The 20,700-nt window shown below is 46.9% G+C and overlaps 1 protein-coding gene and 2 long non-coding RNA genes across 10 annotated transcripts in view; 2 read left to right on the top strand and 1 right to left on the bottom strand.

The window, feature by feature from the left end:
- Window positions 1-1,906: 1,906 nt before the first annotated feature.
- Window positions 1,907-19,041, bottom strand: LOC142602578 (uncharacterized). The gene is made up of 3 exons (XR_012836321.1): window positions 18,915-19,041; window positions 4,439-4,685; window positions 1,907-2,268 (listed from the first exon to the last, which is right to left on the bottom strand). It is a non-coding gene; the product is annotated as an uncharacterized LOC142602578 (long non-coding RNA).
- LOC142602579 (uncharacterized) lies at window positions 5,662-10,097 on the top strand. Its single transcript, XR_012836322.1, has 3 exons — window positions 5,662-5,979; window positions 6,379-6,455; window positions 9,992-10,097. It is a non-coding gene; the product is annotated as an uncharacterized LOC142602579 (long non-coding RNA).
- The window catches only part of ADD3 (adducin 3), a 100,932-nt gene continuing 97,561 nt past the window's right edge, over window positions 17,330-20,700 (top strand). For 3 of the 8 annotated variants that reach the window (XM_075757959.1, XM_075757956.1, XM_075757958.1), the window contains exon 1: window positions 17,803-17,920. The gene's annotated coding sequence lies outside the window, so the exon portion shown is untranslated. Of the gene's footprint in view, window positions 17,522-17,780; window positions 17,921-20,700 lie in introns of those variants that run through there. The other 5 variants (XM_075757957.1, XM_075757955.1, XM_075757964.1 and 2 more) reach the window with 5 other exon arrangements.

Here is a 20,700-nt window from a genome sequence, read left to right as displayed (position 1 = left end):
AAGGGCATGGAGTGATATGGCACTGGTGATAGTGAGGCACTGGAACAGGTTGCCCAGAGAAGCTGTGGATGCCCCATCCCTGGAAGGGTTCAACACCAGGTTGGATGGAGCTTTGGGCAACCTGGTCTAGTGAAGGGTGTCCCTGCCCATGACAGGGGGTTGGAACTAGATGATCTTTGAGGTCCCTTCCAACTCAAACCATTCTATGATTCTGTGAGCCCTGGGGGGGGGGTCAGGGGTGCATGGGGAACTGGTGCTGAGACATGGCCCATGTGGAGGCTGGTGGATGCCCAGGCTGAACAAGCCAGTGGAAGATTGCCGCTAAAGGCTTTGCCTGGATGAGCACAGGAGGCAGAACTAGTTATTTCATTTGAATAATACATGACTAATAAGTTAAATAAGAGAAAGTGGAATGAGCTTTCCGGTTAAGCCAAAATGTTTGATGCTTGTTTCCTGGGCATTTTGGGCCTCTGGGAAGCTTTGAAGTGGCCCTAATGAACTTGCCAATATAGATAATGTAAAATATTTTAATAATTAATTTAGCAGGCAGTGCTGTCTATGATATGTAATCTGAAATGCTTAAAGAGATGAAACTGTCCTTTCTAAGCACCCGTTTGATCTCAACTAAAATGGTGCAAGTTCTGTTGCAAAGATTTTTATGAAAGCACTTCAATATACCTGGCTTTTAATTAAATTGTCCTAATTGGGCTATCTTTTATGTTCTCATAGCTCTGTGTTTGCATCAGATGACAAAAGAGAGGGGTGACAAGTAGCAACAAAAATTGCCTGAGACCAACCTCGCCAAGTGACAGAGCCATTAACTCCGTTGTAATCTTGATCTGTATCAAGTGATCAAGGTCAGGAAATAAGCCATAAAAGAACACCTGTTTTCTTATCAACTCTCCTATACCCATGATACCTTTATTACCGTTCTAACTTTCATTTCATGCACCTTCTCCTGTTGGGCACCTGTGAAATTTAGGCTCCTGTTTTGCAAGCTGATGTCCCAAGATGTCCCCTGCCCGCAGGGCATGCCCGCAGCCTTTTCATGGCGGGAGCTGTTTGGCACATTGGTGAGACCACGGCATTGGAGGTCAACCCAGTGACCCGTCTGCAGCCAGGACACATCTCTTCCGCCCAAAGTGCCAGTTGCGGTGCAGGGTGCTGTGGGAGACAGCAATAGGAAACGGGGATTTGCAGCAGAGGGCTGAGCATCTGCACGGCTCTCACCGAGGGTGGGGAATGCTACGGCTCAGCTCATGCTATAGCCTGGCTTTTGGATCGTGGCATTTTGCCAGTGGCTTGGGACATCTCCTGGACACCAGCCAGGTGAAAGGGTGCTCTCAGGACCACCTTGCCACCACAGGGACCAGGGCTGCCAACCCCATGGAGCTCTTCCATTGCCATGGTCTCACAGCAGCCCCATCACAGCCAGGGAACGTCTTAGGAGACCTGTAAGGGATCAGAGGCAGGGAGGGGGAATCACTTCCCCTGGAGCAGAGGAAAAACATGCTTTTACGAGGTTGCACGTGTGGCCAAACAGCCCCTTCCATCCACGTGACAGCGTTGGGATTGCCCAGACAATAACCGACCCACTTGCATTTGTGTTTCGCAGAGGCTGTCCTGCAAACTGTCACGTGCAAGTTGTTCTACTCACAAAAGCCCCACAGTGAGTTTGGTCGCAGTCATGTGTCTGTGCTGGCTAGGAAAGATCACATCCTCCCAGCCCAGAAGCACGCAGGAGAGAGCGAGTATTTTAAGTACAGTTTTCTTCCTATTTCCACCCTAGAAAATTACCTAACAAGAATTAATGTCAGTGTTTTGGTACTATATAACAGCAGCACTGTAATGTGCCAAGGCAAGGAAGGGCCTGAGAACAGTTCAGCAGAAAATTGCTTTTATTTTAAGCTCTCAGCTCTGAGTTAAATGGATGTTTACAACACGTGGCACAAGTCCTTTTGGATCACATTTAAAACGAATTTTGTATGTTTGGAAACACTGAAACTAGAAACTGCAACAACAAATGGTGTGTTTGGGGTAAAAGATAGCAAGGAGAGGAAGAACAAGCGTATCTAGAGATCATATCTTAGTTTTTCTTGGGAGGACAAGTTATCCAGCCAGCCCTGGAAGTTGATCATGGTTGGGTGGTTCCCAGCAGCTGCATTTGGAAAGGAAAGGGAGGCAGCAGCAGGCCAGGTAGATATCCCAGTACTTCCACGTCTTGCTCTTTTCAGTTAAATACCAGATGTTAGGACTTCACTTGTAAACCTTTAGCAACAAGGATAAAAATGAAATGTTTGCTGAGTTCTCTGCCTGGCTCTGTTTCCACACCAAACAATGCACACACATCCCTGCTCACCTGCACTCGCCTGTCTGCAAGTGAAATGTGAGCCTTGTGGTGATTTCCAAGACTTCTTCGTTTTCCCTTGTCTGCTCTAGCAGGAAAAAATATGGGAAAAGCTAGCTCTCACGCATGCAAAAGAGACCACGGTGGTCACTGGTGCCCTGTTAAGTGCTTTAGGAGATCATTTGTTCAGCTTGCATAAAACTTCATGCTGCTAAGGAAGTATATCCTGAGGAATTGGATATATTTATGTATATATTCCATATTTAAATCTGAAAATCATGCATATTGCACAACAAAGGCTTTTATTCGGTTCATATGATGCCGTTATTCCTCAAAGTCTTCACTAGCACAAACATTAACAGGGTGCAGTGACTTGCCTATGTTTTGGTCTGACACCTGGGAAGCATTTTTATTACACAAGGTTTTCTTATCTGCTCCGGCAATAAAACTAATGGAGCCAGGTGTCTTCACACGCGTGGCCTGGATCCAGTGCCTCTGCTTTCCATGCCACCCCTAGGTCCCACTCCTCTCCCCATCCGCTCGGGCAGCACGCGGGAGCCTTCCTGTGAGCTGCGGCCAGGGCTGGGGTGAGTACCACGTCTCCTCCGGGCTGTTTAAGGGCTCCAGGAATCTGTGTGGATGTGGTGATGGAGAAATAGAGATGGGCAACGCACACAACCTCATTTCCTTAGGAAGCCAGTTATCAACCAGGCACGCATTTTGGTTTGCATTACCACACCTTTGAGATGCATCTGGGGTTGCCAGTGAGGGACCAGATGTGGATTTTGTTTCTAAGGAACATTTGGACATTTATTTGTAAATCATACATATATATATATATATATATATATATATAAAAGAGCCACATTTTACAAGCCCTGACTCCCACCTGACGTCACTCCTTTGTGAGCAGGGCCCACTCACCTGTCACAAAATCCCTTGGGCCTGAACGTGTTGAAACAATTTGGTGTCCCATGCTGTGCAATATATTAAAGGAATCACACTACAAGAAACAGATGTTTATTCCAGTGGGTGCAAGAGTCCAGACAAAAAGTATTGGGTTACTGTCTGTCTCAGATAACGGGACAAAGCGGAAAACTTGGGATTAAACATTCTACATGTGTCCCACATAGAAACCGTAAACCTTAAAAGTGTAGCCCAGGTCCCGTAACTGGCCTCATGGGAGTGCGCCCTGCAGTTGCCATGCGGCTGTCCCAGGTTGCCATCAGCACTCGGGCACAAACCTGGGCGCTGGCACGGGCCCTGCGTGTTACACCAAACTCTGAGGCTGTTTGAGTGCTTTCGTTTGGTGCCTTGTCACATTTTTTAACTCCTGTGCCCAAGGTGGGTGATCCGTAGCCTGTGTCCATGAGAGGTTTGGGACCATCTCAGACCCCATCTATGATATTTCAGGTCTTTGGGCACTGCCACTGCAGAACTGAGCCCTGGGCTTTTCAAATGAGCTGTTTTCCATAAAACAAAGGCTCATTATGTTTGATTAGTTGTTTTTATCTGTGAAACCAAACCTCTAGATTAGGAGTCAGAAAAACTGGGCTGACTTTTTTTCCAAATGAAACATGAAATGTGAGGAGCTCCAGAGAAGTTTGGGGCTGGGATGTCACTGTCAGGTGGGCTCCTTGGCTCTTAGCAGCTCAGTGCAGGCAACGTTTACTCAAAACTCTGTGCAGGAGAAAGCATGAGCCTGAAAAAGCAAATGAAGGAATGAAAAGGGTTCCTGTAGAAAGACAGTGCATATTCAGGGATGCTCCTTGCCTGTAACTTTTCTGCCATGCACTAATTCTGTTACCGTCCGCAGGAAATCGTTGCCCACGTGGGTCCTGTTTGGGGTCATCTGGAAAAGACCTGGGGTCTGGGCAGTGCTCTGTGCCCGGGGTCCCTGAGGGATTGCAGCCTCTGGCCCCGCAGGCTGGCAGTCACTGGAGAGCAGTGTGAGATCAGACCTCCAGCCAAACACCCCTGCTTTAAACCCACCATTCCTGCCACCTGCAACCACCGTCCTTTGGCTGGCAGCAACTGTGGAAAATGAAAAGCACCATTTTTACATTTTTAAATCTGTCTAAACAAACAGACCTTTGCTCAGGCAGAGCTCTGCCTCCTCTTGCCCCCACCAAGTGCAGTATCACCACGGGTGCTTCTTGGCTGCAGGAGCTGAGCTTCACTCATAAAGGAGGAAAGATCTGCTGCTTCTTTCCTGTTCCTGTTTGCATCCCTCACCACGCTTAAAATGTGCTGTATCCTGAGTTATTCTTAAACAAGCCTTCCCATTGTTCGAGTTGCGGGTTATGAATTCTGTCCCTTTGAAGAAATATGACCCGTGCTATGGAAAAATGAGAACGATGTTAAGTCTGCACGAGATACTCATGGCTGTGACATACAGGAAAACATGAGAGCTTTGCACTGTCCTCATGAATGAAGCTACAGGAAGGAGGTGTGACAGGGCAGCGGGTGAGCTGCTGGGAAACTTCCACGGTTCCTGATGCTGCACTGGCTCAATTTACATCCTCACTACATTTCCATTGACTGAAAATGTTCCTAATTTATTAAAGGGCTCCTCTGGCACTAAAAGCCTTGTCTCTGCTAAGAGATTTTTTTTTTTAATACCTAACAGCGGTGATTCAGATCGAACGTGTGACATTTGTGTCGTGACGATCTGTGCTGAGCAGGGCTGGATGACATGGAGACAATCATCAGTCCCCTGCACGTCTCTCCACACTAGCACGGCTCCTTTATTCTCATCAGCAAAGCCAGCTGAGTATTAGCAAGAGTGGGGGAAAACACTTGTGCCATAGACACCAAAAGTGCCTCTCTGATGGCTGCACTCTCCTCCCCAGGACGCCGTTACCAGCCGTGCAGGGTGTATTTTGCTGGAGCAGGAGACTTGATGTCTTAAAGGTCTTTCCCAACCAAAAAGATTCTATGGTTCTATCAAAAATCAAAATGCTGCAGCCAAAGGCCTGGTGCGGGCCTGGTGTGGGCAGGTGCTGAGCATCACCGGGTACAGCTTGCAGTCTGGAGTGTTTGGGGGGCTCTGCACCCCACACTGTCCCTGCAGCCCCTCGGCCTTTTGTTCGCCCAGCCCCGCTCTCGGCTCCGGCAGCACCCACGCTCGCTGCCGCGGCTGCGGTGCCCATGGCTCAGCTCCTTCCCGTGCCTCGGCACCTCGCTCCTGGAGGCTGCTATCGTGTGCAAAAGGGAAGAAGGCAGCAAAACAAGCACAGCCAGGATTCACATAATATTGCTGCAGCTCTGCCAGGAAACAGACTGTAAAAGTTCCTGTATTTAAAGCCTGGAGATGAGTTTTATTGTTAGTAGTTGTTATAGCAACCCGAGGTGCCGGAGAGTAATACATGCTCGGCGTGTTGCAACAGACTCTGACAAGTTCAAGGCTGTTGCCTTGCTGCTAAATCTTGTTGCCAAGGCAATGCAACATAAGGCAAGAGCCTAGAGAAATGAATACTGCTGACAGCTTGTGCCAGCAGGCTCGGTCTGATTAAAAGGGAACTTTTGAAAATAACGTTAACTTAAACAGCGCAGCAGCAGAAGGGAAAGGGGAGCACGGAGATGGAGGAGAGGATCCAGAGGAGGAGCAGTGGGTTAATGTCAAGCAACAGGTAAAGGAAAGCATTTGATTAAAAAGCAGTGTGGCTGAATGGGATGTCTTAGCCTGTAATGCAAGAAATGCACCACATTTTCTGGAGGGAGTAAAACAAAAATCACAAAATAGTCGATTTTGACTTTTTTTTTTTAATCTTGGGCAGTACTGCTGTAACTTGAATGGGGACTTTGGCTTTTTCCCAACGGTGTTGATAGTTTTCTCAGCAAATTTGTTCAGTGACATGGGTATTGTTGCTACTGTAGTAAATGCCATGAAGTAGCTCAGTTAACTTTCAATTTTATGTTCATTTCCAGCTTTTTTAAACATACTTCATGGCAAAATGTTAGCTGGAAAACAGATGCAGCTGCAAGTTGATTTTTCTCTCCTGACTATGATTCACTGTTAATGTTGACAGTATGCTCTGAGTTAAAGGAAGAGTACTACCCCAAGGACCATAGAGTCAAAATAGACGATCAACGCTGAAGAAGTCAGGTAATTAAGTTAATTTCAACTACCAATACAATATTTTGACATGTGCTTTGGGATACTAGGGCACTAAAATGCAAGTACTACTGAAGTGCCTCAAATAGATATGCAATGATCTCAGATGAACTTGTTGACTTGTCTATTGATTTGTGAGTAAAAGCATAATATTTCTTAAACGCTTACCGTAGAAGTATTCTGATCCGCTCCTGCTTACATCCCATGCATTTTACATTTTCGTGCACTGTCAATAGCTAAAAATTTTTTTTTCACGTTTTCCTATTTGAGGTCTATTTCATCATGTGCATCTTGCAGTACAGCAGCAGTGTACAGTAGTTTACCCAAGACTACCAGATGCCCCGTGGGGGAGTGTGTTCTGGCACCTGCTGCGGATTGTGGAAAAGTTGTCAGGTCTGCAAGTACTTTGTACTATTTAAAAATGGGAAACTAAGACGTGGGGAGTGATTTGCCAATTGTACCGGAAATTTTTTGTGTGCAATCATGGGCAGAGCCATCTCTATTGACCTTCATAAAAGTAAGGCTTTTAATTAACTGTGAAATATTTTTGTTCTAATTTGAAGTTCTTAAGCCATGGGCCATGAAGCAGGCAGGTGACTGGTCATATGCTTGTAACCATCATTTGTTTTTCAGCAGCTAAATTATATTCAAAGAAGCTAGCAATGTGTTACTTGCAACCTTGCTGTTGTTACTGGCATGTTTCCACAGTCTCCATCCACCTAGCTGTAAGATATAATATGATCAGAATGTGAGATATTATATGATCAGAAAGAAGAGAAAATGTGATTCAGGCAATTGTGAAGGGAACATGACATTGCTCAAGATGATGCTTTTATGTGAAGACTGTCCATTGAATAAAGAAACGTGAGAATCCTAGAACTGGGCATTAGCATTTTTTTGAATAAGAAAGCAAAAGGAAACTCTATTTTTAGCCTTAGTTGAATTTCTCTGCTGGTGATTCCACACATGGTGTCACTTTTTAATATATGCAGGAGAAAATTTCAAAGCCGTATCTTTCCTTTTTCTGAAGAGATGCACGTACAGAAGTCTGGCTAGTAAAAAGGCAAAACCATACGAGCAGGTCACACAGCAACATCTACACTTACTTGATCTACAGGATCCCAGAGCATTTCCAAGCCCTGGCTCTCCTATCTGCAGGTCCCATCTGCCCTTGATGCCTGTGACAGCAGGGCCCTTCTTGGAAGATTTCTAGACCATTTTTACAACCCCGAGTGTGTCCTGTGATGTCTCCTCCAGGACAGATGGGATGCAAAGAGGAAGCTCAGACCCCTCCAGAGGAAACCACGGCTGAATCACACTGCAGCTAAGTGCACCTTAGCATGTGCTCCTAAACACGGGGGCACAACCCAAGGGCTTCCCCTCTGCTTTCTTCTGCCTCCTACCCCTCTCCCAGGGTCTGCACCTATTTAGTCGCTCACGAGTCACCCCCAGAGAGCAGGGAAGCAACGTGGAGCCAGGACAGCGTGTCATCAAGATAGCTACTGATAGCAGAGTAGACAGAGCTATTTCCAGAATGATTAATACTATTAGCACATGCTGAAGCTTAAGGCTGAACATAAGCTTTAGAGGAATGGATTTTGATGTAACAAGTGAATAAATGAGACAACTGTCAGAACAATGAGTGGTGAACCAAGTAAAGATCCTTAGCGTGGGAGATGCAGAGCACTGCCTGCTGGCCTGTTTTCACTGGAGCTGCTGGTAAAATTCCCGTTGCCCTTCAGGCTGCAGAAATAGCCCAGCAACGGCGTGTGGCACAGAGGTAACCAAACTAGCCAGCAGCAAGGCTACTCCCACAACTAATTAGCCACACGACATTTTAGCAGGGCCACAGCGATGGTAACACCCTGGGAGCCAAGGCACTGCTCCCCCCCCCCCAGCCCAAACCATGCACCACCGCTCCTGCAGCCCGTTGGGGGATCTTTGTGCTGCCCTTTGCTGCCCATGCCTGGAGTGCTTGCAAGAGGACCAGTCTGAGGCTTCGTCCTGTTGCTGAATAAAAAGCATGTCTTAAAAGGGCCATCTGAGTTATACTATCTTCTCATAATCCCCACTCTGGAGGTCTCAAATGCCATAATTGAAAACCCACTGTTCATCTTCTGGAAGTCAGGTTTAACCTAATATAAGCAGGTCCCAGAAGGACAGTATTTTGTATAATCGGTTACATTGCAAGGAATATGTTTAGCATTTTTCTGTTTTTCTTCTCCTGACAGTTTTCTCACAGGAGAGCAGGCAAACAAAACCTAGTCATAGCTATGCAATATCCTCTTCCCCAATTTCTTTTTTTAACGCCAATCACCAAGGATACTTGTTTTCCTAAGAATATCACATTGTAGGGTCAGTTTTTAATTTCCTTTTTGAAAACTTATTCCTCTCTTTCTTACATGAGACATCTTGACAATAGATGTCCTAAATGGATTCACCAAAAACTGGTGGGTTTTGTTACCTCAGAACTGTGTCTGCAAAGAAGTCCCACGCTCAGGGTGTTTCTCTGGAGTAGCTAATTCAGCTTGGACTGAGCCACATGATCCCCCTTTCCAGTCTTGCCTTATGGCCTCTGAGGAATGTTGCATTGGCTGCGAGGGAATTACTAGGTCTTGGCAAGACATGTTAATATCCTCGCAAAGACTTGTTAGGGACCAAGACTTCAGTCTCCAACTATTTCCTCTGATAAAGCAGAGTATTCACAGCAGTTCATTAGTCTTGAATCACTAGTTTGACTTTATTTGAGAGAAATGAAACTTCCCCACAAACCAGAAGGACTCTGCAAGTAAGGCTGGCTGGTGTTGCCTGCCTGTCAGCAGACTTTAAAACAGGAGCACAAAGTATCAGATCCGACTGGAGAAATCAGTGGCTCAGGACGCTTCAGTCCAGGGTTGGGAAAATGAACACCCAGGTGGAAGAGACATTATGAATTATGGTAATATCCACTCCACTGGGATTTGAAAGACAGTATATAAAGTCCATCAGGACATCTGAAAACTTGGACTCTCACATGTGGGGATGCAAATTTGATGTTTCCTCCCAAAGACCTGCCCGTGTTCATACATAAAGTTCATAGCAGCAACAGAACTACAGTCCCATTTTACTACATCTGTTGTTTGGGGTTTTATTTTAACACTCAGTGTTATCTTTCTGTTAGCATCCAAAATTACACTGATAATCCTTGAAAGCACGAGAGCGTGAGTATCATATCTGCAGCTGGATCTCTCTGCTAGGAAGTTAGTTACACAGCATGGAAAGTATTTTTACTATCTCATTTTGAATCATTGATAACAACATCACAAGTGAAGGGACCGTATTGTTTGTCCATGAAATGGGGAGGAACTGCTCCCACAGTCCCAGCACGTCGCTATCCTGAGTGCCCGCTCGCAGGGCAGAGAGGCAAGACCTGAGTTACACGTTTTGTAAACCAGGAGCAGCTTTCTCGAAGCATAGGGGGCATGGCACCGGTGTAAGTGACAGCATGCGGATCATGAAACTGGTCCTTCCATGACGGTTTTCCAAAGCACCGGTACCACTGAGCTGAACTTCAGAGGACACCGTAACGGAGCTGTTTCCCTGAGAGCTGCCCCCAGCAGCAGCAGCCAGCCCTGGCCCCTGCGACCAGAGCGCTCGATCCGAGTAAGGGTATCAGTCCGATGCTCAGAAACTCCCGGCTGACTCACGACCCCCTTTCTTGCCTGCGTGCTGGTCTCTTTACACCTCTGGTGTTGGAAAAGGAAGTGAAACAGCCAGTTCTCGTGTATACCTTCAACAGCTTTGAAAAGCCCCCGTATTGTAGAAAAACGGAGCAGAGGTGTGAGGTCTGGAGCTGGTTTCCTACCCGAAAGGCAGGCAAGATGCTGGATCTGTAGCTGCAGTTTGGTTTGACAACGGGCCAGCTCCAACACCGGTGCTCTCATCTGCTTTAATGTCAGCTGAACATTTGTGTGTCACTTTCCTATCTGGCACCATCCAAGCCCATACCAAAGACTAAAGTCCCTCCAACTTTCTGAGGAGTGGTGGCACAAATTGCAGTCTTGATCAGTGTCCTTTGCTGTCATCCAATCCATAGTTTTGACACTGGGATCCAAATCAGGACCCTAGCTCAGCAGCTATGCAAGGACGTATCCTATTCCAGCCTCCCTTGAGCTGTGCGTATCCTTAGTTAAGCACATGTTTAAATAAGTCACTACGGCCGTGCTTAGGTCTTGAGAAGTATCCCAGCAGAAGGACAGAGAACTGGCTGGATCAACCGTACACAACGAGACCTGTTCAAGCCAGCTAATGGGTAATCCTGTGTGTATGTACCACAAATCCACAACATAACTCACTGTCCTGCTTGGCAGAAGAGTGTTATTGCCTCTTGGAAAACAAGCATTCCTCATCAAAGGCTTTCCTTGTAGAATAAATAATCAAACCTAACTAATGCGTGTGTATGTGTGTATATATATATAGTTCACATGGATTTATATGACATGTTGCATATGCTAATGTCAGTCCATCTGAGGGGGGTAGAAACTGATGGGGAAATTGTAGCTACATGGAAAGAACGGGAATTTTCTGGTGAACCTCAGCATGGCAGAGAGACTGTTCTCAGAGGTTGTAAAAGACTTCTGCAGCCTGCTAATTATACGCTAACCAAATCTTATTACAAACAATTACTAAGTATAGGCACGTTTGTTGGTTTTGCTAATGACATTAATGTCTTTTTTGATGATTTGCAGAGCTACAGGGGGCCAGAGACTCAATTTGTACCGATGTATCTCCCACTCTGGTGAAGCCTAGGGACCTCTGTTGATGTTTGACATCTTTTCACCATCTATCTTTAGACAATTCAAGGTCTGTTCTCTGCACAGTAGTTTAAGCTGCGTCTTCTGGTGTGTAACATTTACACATATTCAGAATTCTACTTAGTGGATCTGTATATTATTTTCTAGTTTATAAGTGACGGCACGTAGAATTACACATTACTGTTGTTAAAAGGAATTCATGCTTTTACTCCTCCACAGTTTCCTTATCTCCCTGAGCAAAATGGCTGCGACACTGAAGTTTGCTGTGTAGTTTCATTTATCTTTCCCTGTGGAGTCCCAGAGAGTTTGGACACCCCACTTCAAACCACTGACTTTGCGATTTATTGTAAGTTTTCAGCAAGGAAAGGGACAGACTTGGAGCTGGTTAAAACACATTCTGAAGAATTACCAGGATTTGCCGGGCAAAGACAAGCAAAGGTTTTTCTCTCACACCCTTTCACATACCTCTGCGACTGATTTGTTTTGAGCTTCCAGCGTCTGTTTGCACAAACTTGATCATTGGTCCCGCTGCCCTTCTCCGCTTCCTGTCTGAGAACGAACCGAGACAGTCAGCAGAAGCAATCTCACGTCCTTTAGTACGAAAACCACTGAACACAGTTTGTCCCGCCAGGGAAATCTGTGCTTTAAGTACGTGAGTAATCCACTGACTTCATAGGAATATCTCTGGATGGATTTTTTTTTTTTTTAAGCGTGCTCTCAATGGCTGCAGCAACAGAAGGACGTTTGCTGAGCACGCGAGTGCAGGGAGCTCCGCGTAGGCACTGCCGGCCCCTGCAGCTCTTTGGGGAGCCCTGCCGCGCTGGGGCAGCAAGCTCCTGCCCCCCAGCTTTCGATCCGGCCGTTCCTAGCATTACACATCCCTGGGAATACACTCAGAAACTACAGATGAGGTCATTCCCAAGAGTCTGCTAAGGTATTTGGGGCCCTTGACACTGAGAGGAGCTAAAATCTTACACTCTATGCATGGTTTTTAAAGGGAAAGTGGAACTCTTTTTATAGTACATTAGCAGTTTGTTAATCTTGAATTGGTAAATGATTAACTCCTCTACAATGTTTTTGTCTTTATCGTTAGAGATTGTGCTAACATACGTTCTTCCTTCTTATTTGCTTCAAAAGAGGTTTTGGGAGTAACAGTTATCTATGCAGAATCCAAAATCAAATATTATTTGTGAATTACTATTGTTTATGCATATTAACAAATTTGAGGCTGATTTCATGTCTCCACTGCCCTTTCAAGTGATCCATCAAATATGAAAAGCAACAATTTACCCAAAAGGCCTTGAATTTGACTTGATGCTCTAAACTTCAAAACTTTTGTCCAGGAAATTATGCCACATGCTCCTCTGCAAGTCCAGACTTAGAACGACAAGCACAGTGTGCGAAGATACATCACCGCTGAGGGCAGGGGGTGACTCTAGCTTTGTCCTATATCCAGTTTTCTTGGGATAACGAAGTAAGTGGACACTTACCCTGGAGTCGAGGATAGGTACAAAAAACCTTTTTCAGAGCTACTGAATCAACACTCACATCCCCCAGCCCTTGACCTTACACTCCCGCACTTCCGTGCTCCTCTCCCCCAGGCAGCCGTACTGGGCTTCCCACCAGGTGTGGGTCTGGTGACAGCACAGCCCTGTCAGAGACAGCAGTTCAGCTTCAAGTCACAGTTAATGTGCTGACAAAGAATTCCCAACTTGTTGTTCAACCAACGTAGATCTTTTGCCCGAGTGTAGATGGTGCTGAGCTGACAAACGTGGGTTTCTTGCTGTGCTCCAAATGCATCATCAGAATCACAGATTAGAGATGTCTTTTTAAAAATGTGTTCTGAACGTGAGTTTTTGCTTCCAAAAATAACTTGTATTTTGCTCATATTAGAAGAGCAGGATGTTCTTTCCTGTCCTGAAGGGATAAGGAGGAAATGAGAACTATGGGATTTTTATATGAAATGAGCTACTATTCTTCTGGACTAGTGCTGTGAATCTTGATTTATTTTTTTTCCCCCAGCCTTAGCATTTTATTCCCCCTGGACCTCATTTTGCTTTCATTCATGCTGATGTTACCCCAGTGAAGTTCTCTTTGATTTCAAAGGAATTCCTCCATATTTACAACCTCTCCCATCCTGAGGCAGTAGGCATTAGAAGGGAGGCATCCTACTGAAGACAGCCGATGCAGAATGTCTCAAATCCCATTCTGAATGAAATTAAATCAGTTGAGAGACACAAGTGGGGGCAGAAAGCATCCTTTCCTGTCCTCTGCGTTCGAAGGAAAGAGACGGCTGTTTAGAGGAAATCTGAACGTAATGGACTGTACATTTGTGTCCCATTGTACTGAGGTATGACAGGAAACACTTGGGGCCGATTCAGGAAAAAGTAAATAGTATTCCTTTATAATACTCTCATAACCTCAGCTATCCTGCAGTATTTGACTACATCCCTGTCTTTAATGTATATATTCTCACAGCTCTCTCCAGAAGACCAGAAGGAAATCTGGCCACTGGGGAGCGGGGGAGGCATGGGAAGAGATTGTGCAGCAATTTCCAGCTGATGGCCCTCCTCAGTGACAGCAAAAGTCCAGCGGCTCTCTCTCTTTTAAACCAAAGGGACTCCGGAGCAGCTGCCATTATTGACTGCCACCATGGCGGCTCCTTATGGGAGGAGAGCCGCAAATACCGAACTTTGGGTAATTTCTGAGCAGCCTCTGCCAAGCCCATGAGAGCACTCTCTCGACATCGGCTCTCACCGTAATGTATAGGTGGTTGCGGCGAGGTCTCCCACCACATGCGTGGGGCCGCAGACTCCTCACCAGGCACTGGGGAATCCCTTGGCTAGAGGTTCGTCCTGCAGCAGCGTGGAAAACGCTCCAGCCCTCAGCATTTAGAAACTTAGCTGAAGCTGAAACTGAAGCGGTCTGTAGGATCAGTGCTGGTCCCTGGAAATGCCTCTCATTGCTCCCGAGGGAGCCTGCCTCCCGGAGTGACCGGGGTCAGGGAGCTGTTACTGTCCTTCGTCCGTGGGGAACGTGCAGTACCACCGGTGTCTGGCTTTTGCTGTATGACTCTGGAAGCTGCAAAGATTGCAAAAGAAACCAACCCCCCCCACATAACCCAGAAGAGATGGATTGAGGACATAATGCCCTTGATTGAAAAAGGAGGCACCCATGAAACCTTGTGATATATATTTTTTTTTCAGCTAGAGCGAAAGTAATTTGGCATGCGTGTCCCCTGAGCTGCTTCCTAAACCACAGCTGCATGAGGAATTATCTAGCTCTTAGCTGAAGAAAAAAAAACAACCAACTAAAAAAAATCCTTAAAAAAAACCCCAACATGTAGGTCATTAAAGTGCTAATAAAAAATGTTGATGAAACTCTGAGCAGTGCTCTGATTATCTCTCTGTGGGGAATGAAGAACTCATTAACATGAGCTCCATGCCACTCCCTCCTCCTTTCTCAGAGTTTGGCATAAAGCAAGGAAACAAATGTTTGTGGTTTGGCCAAGTTTCTAATGAGTAGCTCAGCTAGGTCCACTGATTAGACACATGGCTTTACGGAGGGTGAAAAGGCTGCAGTACCATGTAAATTGGCAAAGTATTTCTGCCAGATCGGGTCCCCCAAAAGGAAACACTTTACCTGTTCTGTGGATTTTTGCAATGTAATTAGCAGGAAATGTACAGAGAGAGGGTTTCGTTGCCGTGGCAGACAGGGAGCAATGCAGGTCCAGAGAGTGTAACAGAGCTGGATGTATGTCTGAGGACCCAACTCTCCAAAAATGCAGGGCCATGTTAGCTTACTATGGGTTTGGTTTCACTGGTGAAATGATTGTTTTGTTTTTGTTTTTTTTTTTAATACTAAGTTACAGCCTGACCCCAAAAGAACAGTCCTAGCTATTATCTGTCCTCCCTGCTCTAGATGTTACCTCTCCTGCTCCACAGAAGGATGTCTACACAGCAGCCCCCAGGCACCGCAGGAGCCCGCAGGCAGGCAGTGCAGGCAGAGATCTCCATTTGCTGCATCATCCGCAGGAGCTGCAGCACGGAGACGTGCCTAACTAGAACTGGCTGGGGCCAGTGATTCTCCAGCAGCACCTGGCAGTTGTTTCAAAGGAGGGAACAAAACCTCCAGAACTCCTGGGAGAAGTCTCTCCCATGCAGGAAAGTTTCTTCTTGATCCTGGTTGTAATCCATTTACAGCCTGAATCATGGGGACTTGTCATCTCCATAATCTTCCCAGGACTAAAGTAAAACTCATCCACATGCCCAGGAAAAGAAAACTCACCCTACAATAAACACGAAAAGCATCTTTACATGCCTCAAAGCATTCTGCTGGGATAAGCAACTGCTGCCTCTGAAATTCAAATCTCAAAGCGTGTGATCAATGTCACGCAGCACCTTACCACTCAAATCAGGCTCCTCAGACATCAAGTCTGTCCCCTGCTGTTGCAGACAATGCATCAAATAATGACTTTAATAAACTTTGTCTCGAAAGCAGTGAGATTTTTCCATTCCCAATACCCCCCCCCCCCCCCGAAAAGGTGGAATTTGATTGCTTTAATGGTTAACAACCCTCCTCTAATGTTGAGCTTAAATTTGTGCGTGGCCAGTTCATACCCCATTGCTTTTGTGCCAGCACCATCTCTAGCTAAGCACTTGTCTTGACCAGTGCGAAGTCCCGATCCACTGATTTCATTGCACTATCACCCTCACTTTTGAAATCACACCTAAAGTTTGACCTTTCTTGGCCTTTTCAAGTTGAAAGTTTATTAAAACGTGATACAGCTGTAATTTTTTCTAAAAGGAAACAAAAATGAGGGGATGAGCATGCAAGGAACAGCCCTACTAATTCCATGAATGTTGTACTGAATAAATGGCCAAACTGGAGAGCTAATTGCTTCAACCTTCAAAATGCACTCTGCATGTAGGTAGGTGCCTGTAAACACACTCACCCATATTCTTCCTGCACCCAAAGTAAGTTTTAATTTCCTACAGCCACCAGATAGTTAGTTGTGTTAAATAACAGATGCTGTACCACCTCATCCCATCATTAGTGGCTGGTGCCTACAGGTTCCCATAGCACTGGTCTAGTCTGGCGGAGCCATCTCAGCACTGGGTATAAATTTGCAAAGTTAAAACATGTTCTGCATCCTCTTCCTATCCAAATCAAATATGCCATGGCTGGGTAGTTTGGTGCCTCAAGCACTTTTTTTCTCCGAGGACCTCTCTACCTCCTGAACGGCCTTGCTTGCTTTTCTGTGAGGGACTTGTAGCTCCTATACTGATGGGCTGGAGCCTCCTTGGTGACTCCATCAGAAGAGGGCCCTGGGCATGTGGTGTCTTCACCCTGCCCTTGCTCCAGCCCTGCTCATTTTCCTGTGATCACATTGCCCGAGAGGCTCTTTAAAAGCGAGCAGTACACAGAATTAAAAGGTTTTGTCCTCGAACCTACATGAAGTTAGTTGTGTGAGTAATTTTACACCTGTAAGCAATATTGCTGATTTCAAAGGGAACTTTTAAACCTTTCAAGCATATTTTAGACAACTTTTGAGTTTTAGAAATAATTAAAAATATAATTAAAATACAGACTGTTTTGCATATAAAGGACAACTGTCACCCAGTGCTTCTGGAACTACAACAGCTGGTCAGAAGCGCTCAGATGTAACCAAACCACCCCGAAACTAAGAAACCAGTAACTTTGGGTGGGGAACCAAGACAGAGATGATTTCAGCTGCAAAGTAGAAAAATTACAGAAAGCCAAAAAAAAAAAACCCGAACGAAAAACCCACCAACCCAACCCCCCCAACAATAAAAATGAAAGGACAGCTTTTGCCAAAATGAGATTTGCACTTCGTGCAGTTTTGGTTTTGTTTGGTTGGGGTTTTTTTTTTTTTTTTTTTTTTTTTTTAGCCAGGGCTGCTTTCTCCCCGTGGATGGCATGAGATCCTTCTCCTTGGCAGCATGAGTCATCTGGAGAAGCCTTCTGCTGCCTTTCAGCCCTACGACTGTTCAAATCTCTCAAAATTTCATCTCAAAACAAGTCTTTTTTTTTTTTTGGTTTGGGGGTTTTGGTTTTTTACTAATTGTTCCCACACACACCGCATTTTATTCCTCCCCCCCCCCCCGCCTTAGCTATGCACCGGCCATTGCAGAATCCATCTCCTCACGCCAGAACCCGCTCGCCGGGGGTTATTCGGAGATAACCGCTCCCCGAAGGATGCCTCGCTGGGAATCGAGCGGCGTTGCCCGCCCCGCACTGCAGGTACAGCCGCGGCCGAGGCACGGGGAGTCGGGCCGGGGACAACAATGGAGGGCGGCCGGGAAGGAGGACATTAGCGGTGCCGCCGCCGCCTCCTCGGCCAAGTTGGAAGCCGGGGGAGAGTGAGGGGGGGCGGCGGCCGCCGCCCCCCCTCACTCTCCCCCGGCTTCCAACTTGGCTGAGGGGCGACAGGGAAAGAGCAGCAGGCGAGTCCCCGCTCGTTGCCAAATAGTGAGCCACAGCAGGCGGGCGGGCGCGGGAGGAGGAGCCCAGGTGTCCCTTCCTGCCACATAGTGCACCGCCCCTTTCCCCGCCCGCCCGCTCGCTTGCCGCGGTGGTGCTGGGGCTCCCGCCGCCGGCGAGGAGGGATGGACTGAAGCACAAAGGCGCGGGCCCGCTGAGGTAACGCTCCCGCGGTGTGGGGGAAGAAGCGGAGGGAAGGGGGTGTCCTCGCCTTTCCCGCCGTTGCAGGGCTGTGGCCGAATCGTTGCCGCTGTTGAGGAAGAGGAGCCGGGGGGCGGCGGCCGGAGGCCTGGCTGGCTCCCTCCGTTCCCTCAGCCGCCTCACGGCTGTGAGGCTAACGCGGGGCCGTGGCTGCCAGCGGGCTGAGGCGGTGGAGGGAAGGAGGAAGGGAGGGGGGGGACTGCGGTCTCCGTGGGGCTAAGGGGGAACTTCTCCGTGGGTATACGGCAGCTCTCCGGCCGGGGGAGATGCTGCAGTGCCGCCTTTCTGCCTCAGCGCCGAGCTGAAAAGGACAGGGCTTTGAATAATGCGCCTCTGCTCGGAAACTCAGCTAATCGAATAAAACCTTGAAAGTAATTATTATAATTACGGACTGTCCTTGGTCCACCGCAAGGCTCTGGAGTCCCTGCGAGTCTTAGAAAACTTCCAAAAATTAATTTTCTCTAGCCTTTTTCTATGTTTAATCGTGCACGGCTCCACCTTTGCCGTCGATAATGGTGCGGGGAGCCCAGGAATGCGATTTCCAAGTGGAGGCACACGTATATTCTGGTCACGGCAATGCGTACCTACCGGCGTGACCAGCATCTGCCCTGCGCCGCTGGCTGCTGGGGGATGCGCTGCGGTCACGGAGCACCCTGTTTTGTTAACAGTTTGGAATTATTTTCATTGTGTGTTTATGTTAGCGAGGAGAAAATTCAAGATCGGTGCCTTGAACTTTAGGCTCCAGAAATGAGGATTACGATGGGCCTTTTGGGTGTTTGTGCCTCAGTTTTGGTCTCACCCCAAGACAGTCTTTGCCTTGCGTTAAAAGGCTTACTTAGGGCTTCAGAGCGGATTTATCAATTGGTGTTCCTCCCGGACTTCAGGGCTGAATGATGTGATTTTAGCAGGGAAGCCTTGGACTGGCTCTGTAAGGAGAGTAGAGCGTGCATACCTCAAAAGCAACAACCGCTGCAGCCGGTCATGAAGGTGGGTTGCTTCTGCTTCTGTCTTCTCAGCATCGTGACGGTGCAGGCGGGTTGAGGCTGAATCTGCTGGTTAAGGCTGAATCCACCAGTCCTGGGCTCGTGTCTGGAGGGTAGTGATGCGATACCAAGCAGAGGAAAAATGTGTAGGATTATGCCTCCTCTGTGTGGTGCCGCTACGTGGAGGAGTTAAGTTTTAAAACAAATAGATAAAATCAATGGCAATGGATATCTAGGCAAAAAATAATTGGCCAAGGGTTGTAAAAGCATGACTGTACGAAATTGCTGAATTACTAGTTGTGTGGGAGAAGTTGTTGCTTAAATCAGCTTTGGTACCAGAGGAATGAAGGAAATAAATGTGACCTTAGCCTTTAAGGGAGGGATTTGGCGAGCGTGGGGCAGCTTCGGGCTGTCTCACCTGCCTCCTGGTCCAGTTGCTGGTGACTGGAATAAAGCACAGGTGTGGGGGACGTGTGGCTGTGTGTGATCTGCTGGGAAGGGCACTGGTGGCTTTGGGGGGAAGTGGTGTGAGCTGGAGCAGTTCTGCCTGTGGCCACTTTGGTGGCAGACCTGCTGTGAAAGGCTCCCTTTCGCCGTCCCGCCGGGGTTTGCTGGCACATCTCTTCTACCAGGGAGTTCTCTGGTCCGCATGCCCCGTCAGGTAACTGGCCTGGCTGAAAACTCCTCGCTCGAGCCTCCTTGGTGGCACCGAGTACTGATAGGGAAAGGTGTGAAATCTGGGGACGCTGTTGTCTCTTTGCAGTTATCAGATGAGCTGGTCAATCCTGTGTTCAGTAAGGAGTGCGTGTGCTCCTCAGTGAAACAAAACAATAATTGTGTGATTAATAGCATACACCACTTTTAGCTTTAGAAATTTTCCAGTTAACACTTTTAGTGATACAGTATTTTTCAGAAGACATTATTACTTGCATTTAGTTTTCGCTGGGAGAGCGTGAAGTCCAAAGCAGGGAGGAAGGGGTGGGGTATTTAGGGGCCGAGTGTTTAATGATCGAGGTTAGTGCACGATGCTGATGATTAAGCACGTCCTTAATTCTTGACCAATAGATGGAGTACTGCTACGCCTTAGGATATCTGGGGATTTAATGGTCTCTTGGTTAAATCAGTCATTATCCTTGACTCTTGCCTGAGGATTGAGACAGCTGACATTTTTATTTAAGGAAATGATGATTTTGGGGTGGTGCATTTAGGCTGTTGTGTACACCGCGATCATCTAATCCAAAGAGGAGCTCCAGGTGGTACTTCTCACACCAGAGGCTTTGCGTTGCTTGTAGGGAGGGTGGACTTCAATCTGGGTGAATGGGGATGTTTCACCGTCAGTCAGCAAGGTGTACCGCAGCTCTTTGGTCGACCCCTTGCTGGTTATGAAACGAGCGTCGGGTATTTGACAGGGCTGGATGAACTGAGCTGGGTTCAGTGCAACTGTGCTGGAACTGTCCCTGTTGCATGTGATGTTAGAGGTGACATTGCACGCGGGGCTGCCTGCTTTTGTTCAGCTCAACTTGTTACGGGCCAAATGACCTGGCGTAAGATGCCAATTGCTGTTAAAAGCATTGGAAATTAACGCGCAAGAGACAAAAAGTGAAATATTTTAAGACAGGCAAATGTTAGTTTGTTTTCTTTTGTAAGTGCAATGTTTTACAAATCAAAAACTGAAGTGAAAGAAGGTAGAAGGCTGCTAGTTTTTCCCTTATTAAAATCATTGTTGCTAGTTAAAACTGCAACAAATGTCCTTGC

Source organism: Balearica regulorum, chromosome 7, assembly GCF_011004875.1.
Source record: "Balearica regulorum gibbericeps isolate bBalReg1 chromosome 7, bBalReg1.pri, whole genome shotgun sequence".
NCBI lineage: Eukaryota > Metazoa > Chordata > Aves > Gruiformes > Gruidae > Balearica > Balearica regulorum.
Note: the sequence above shows the minus strand (reverse complement) of the source record. Positions and strands in the feature narration are given on the sequence as shown.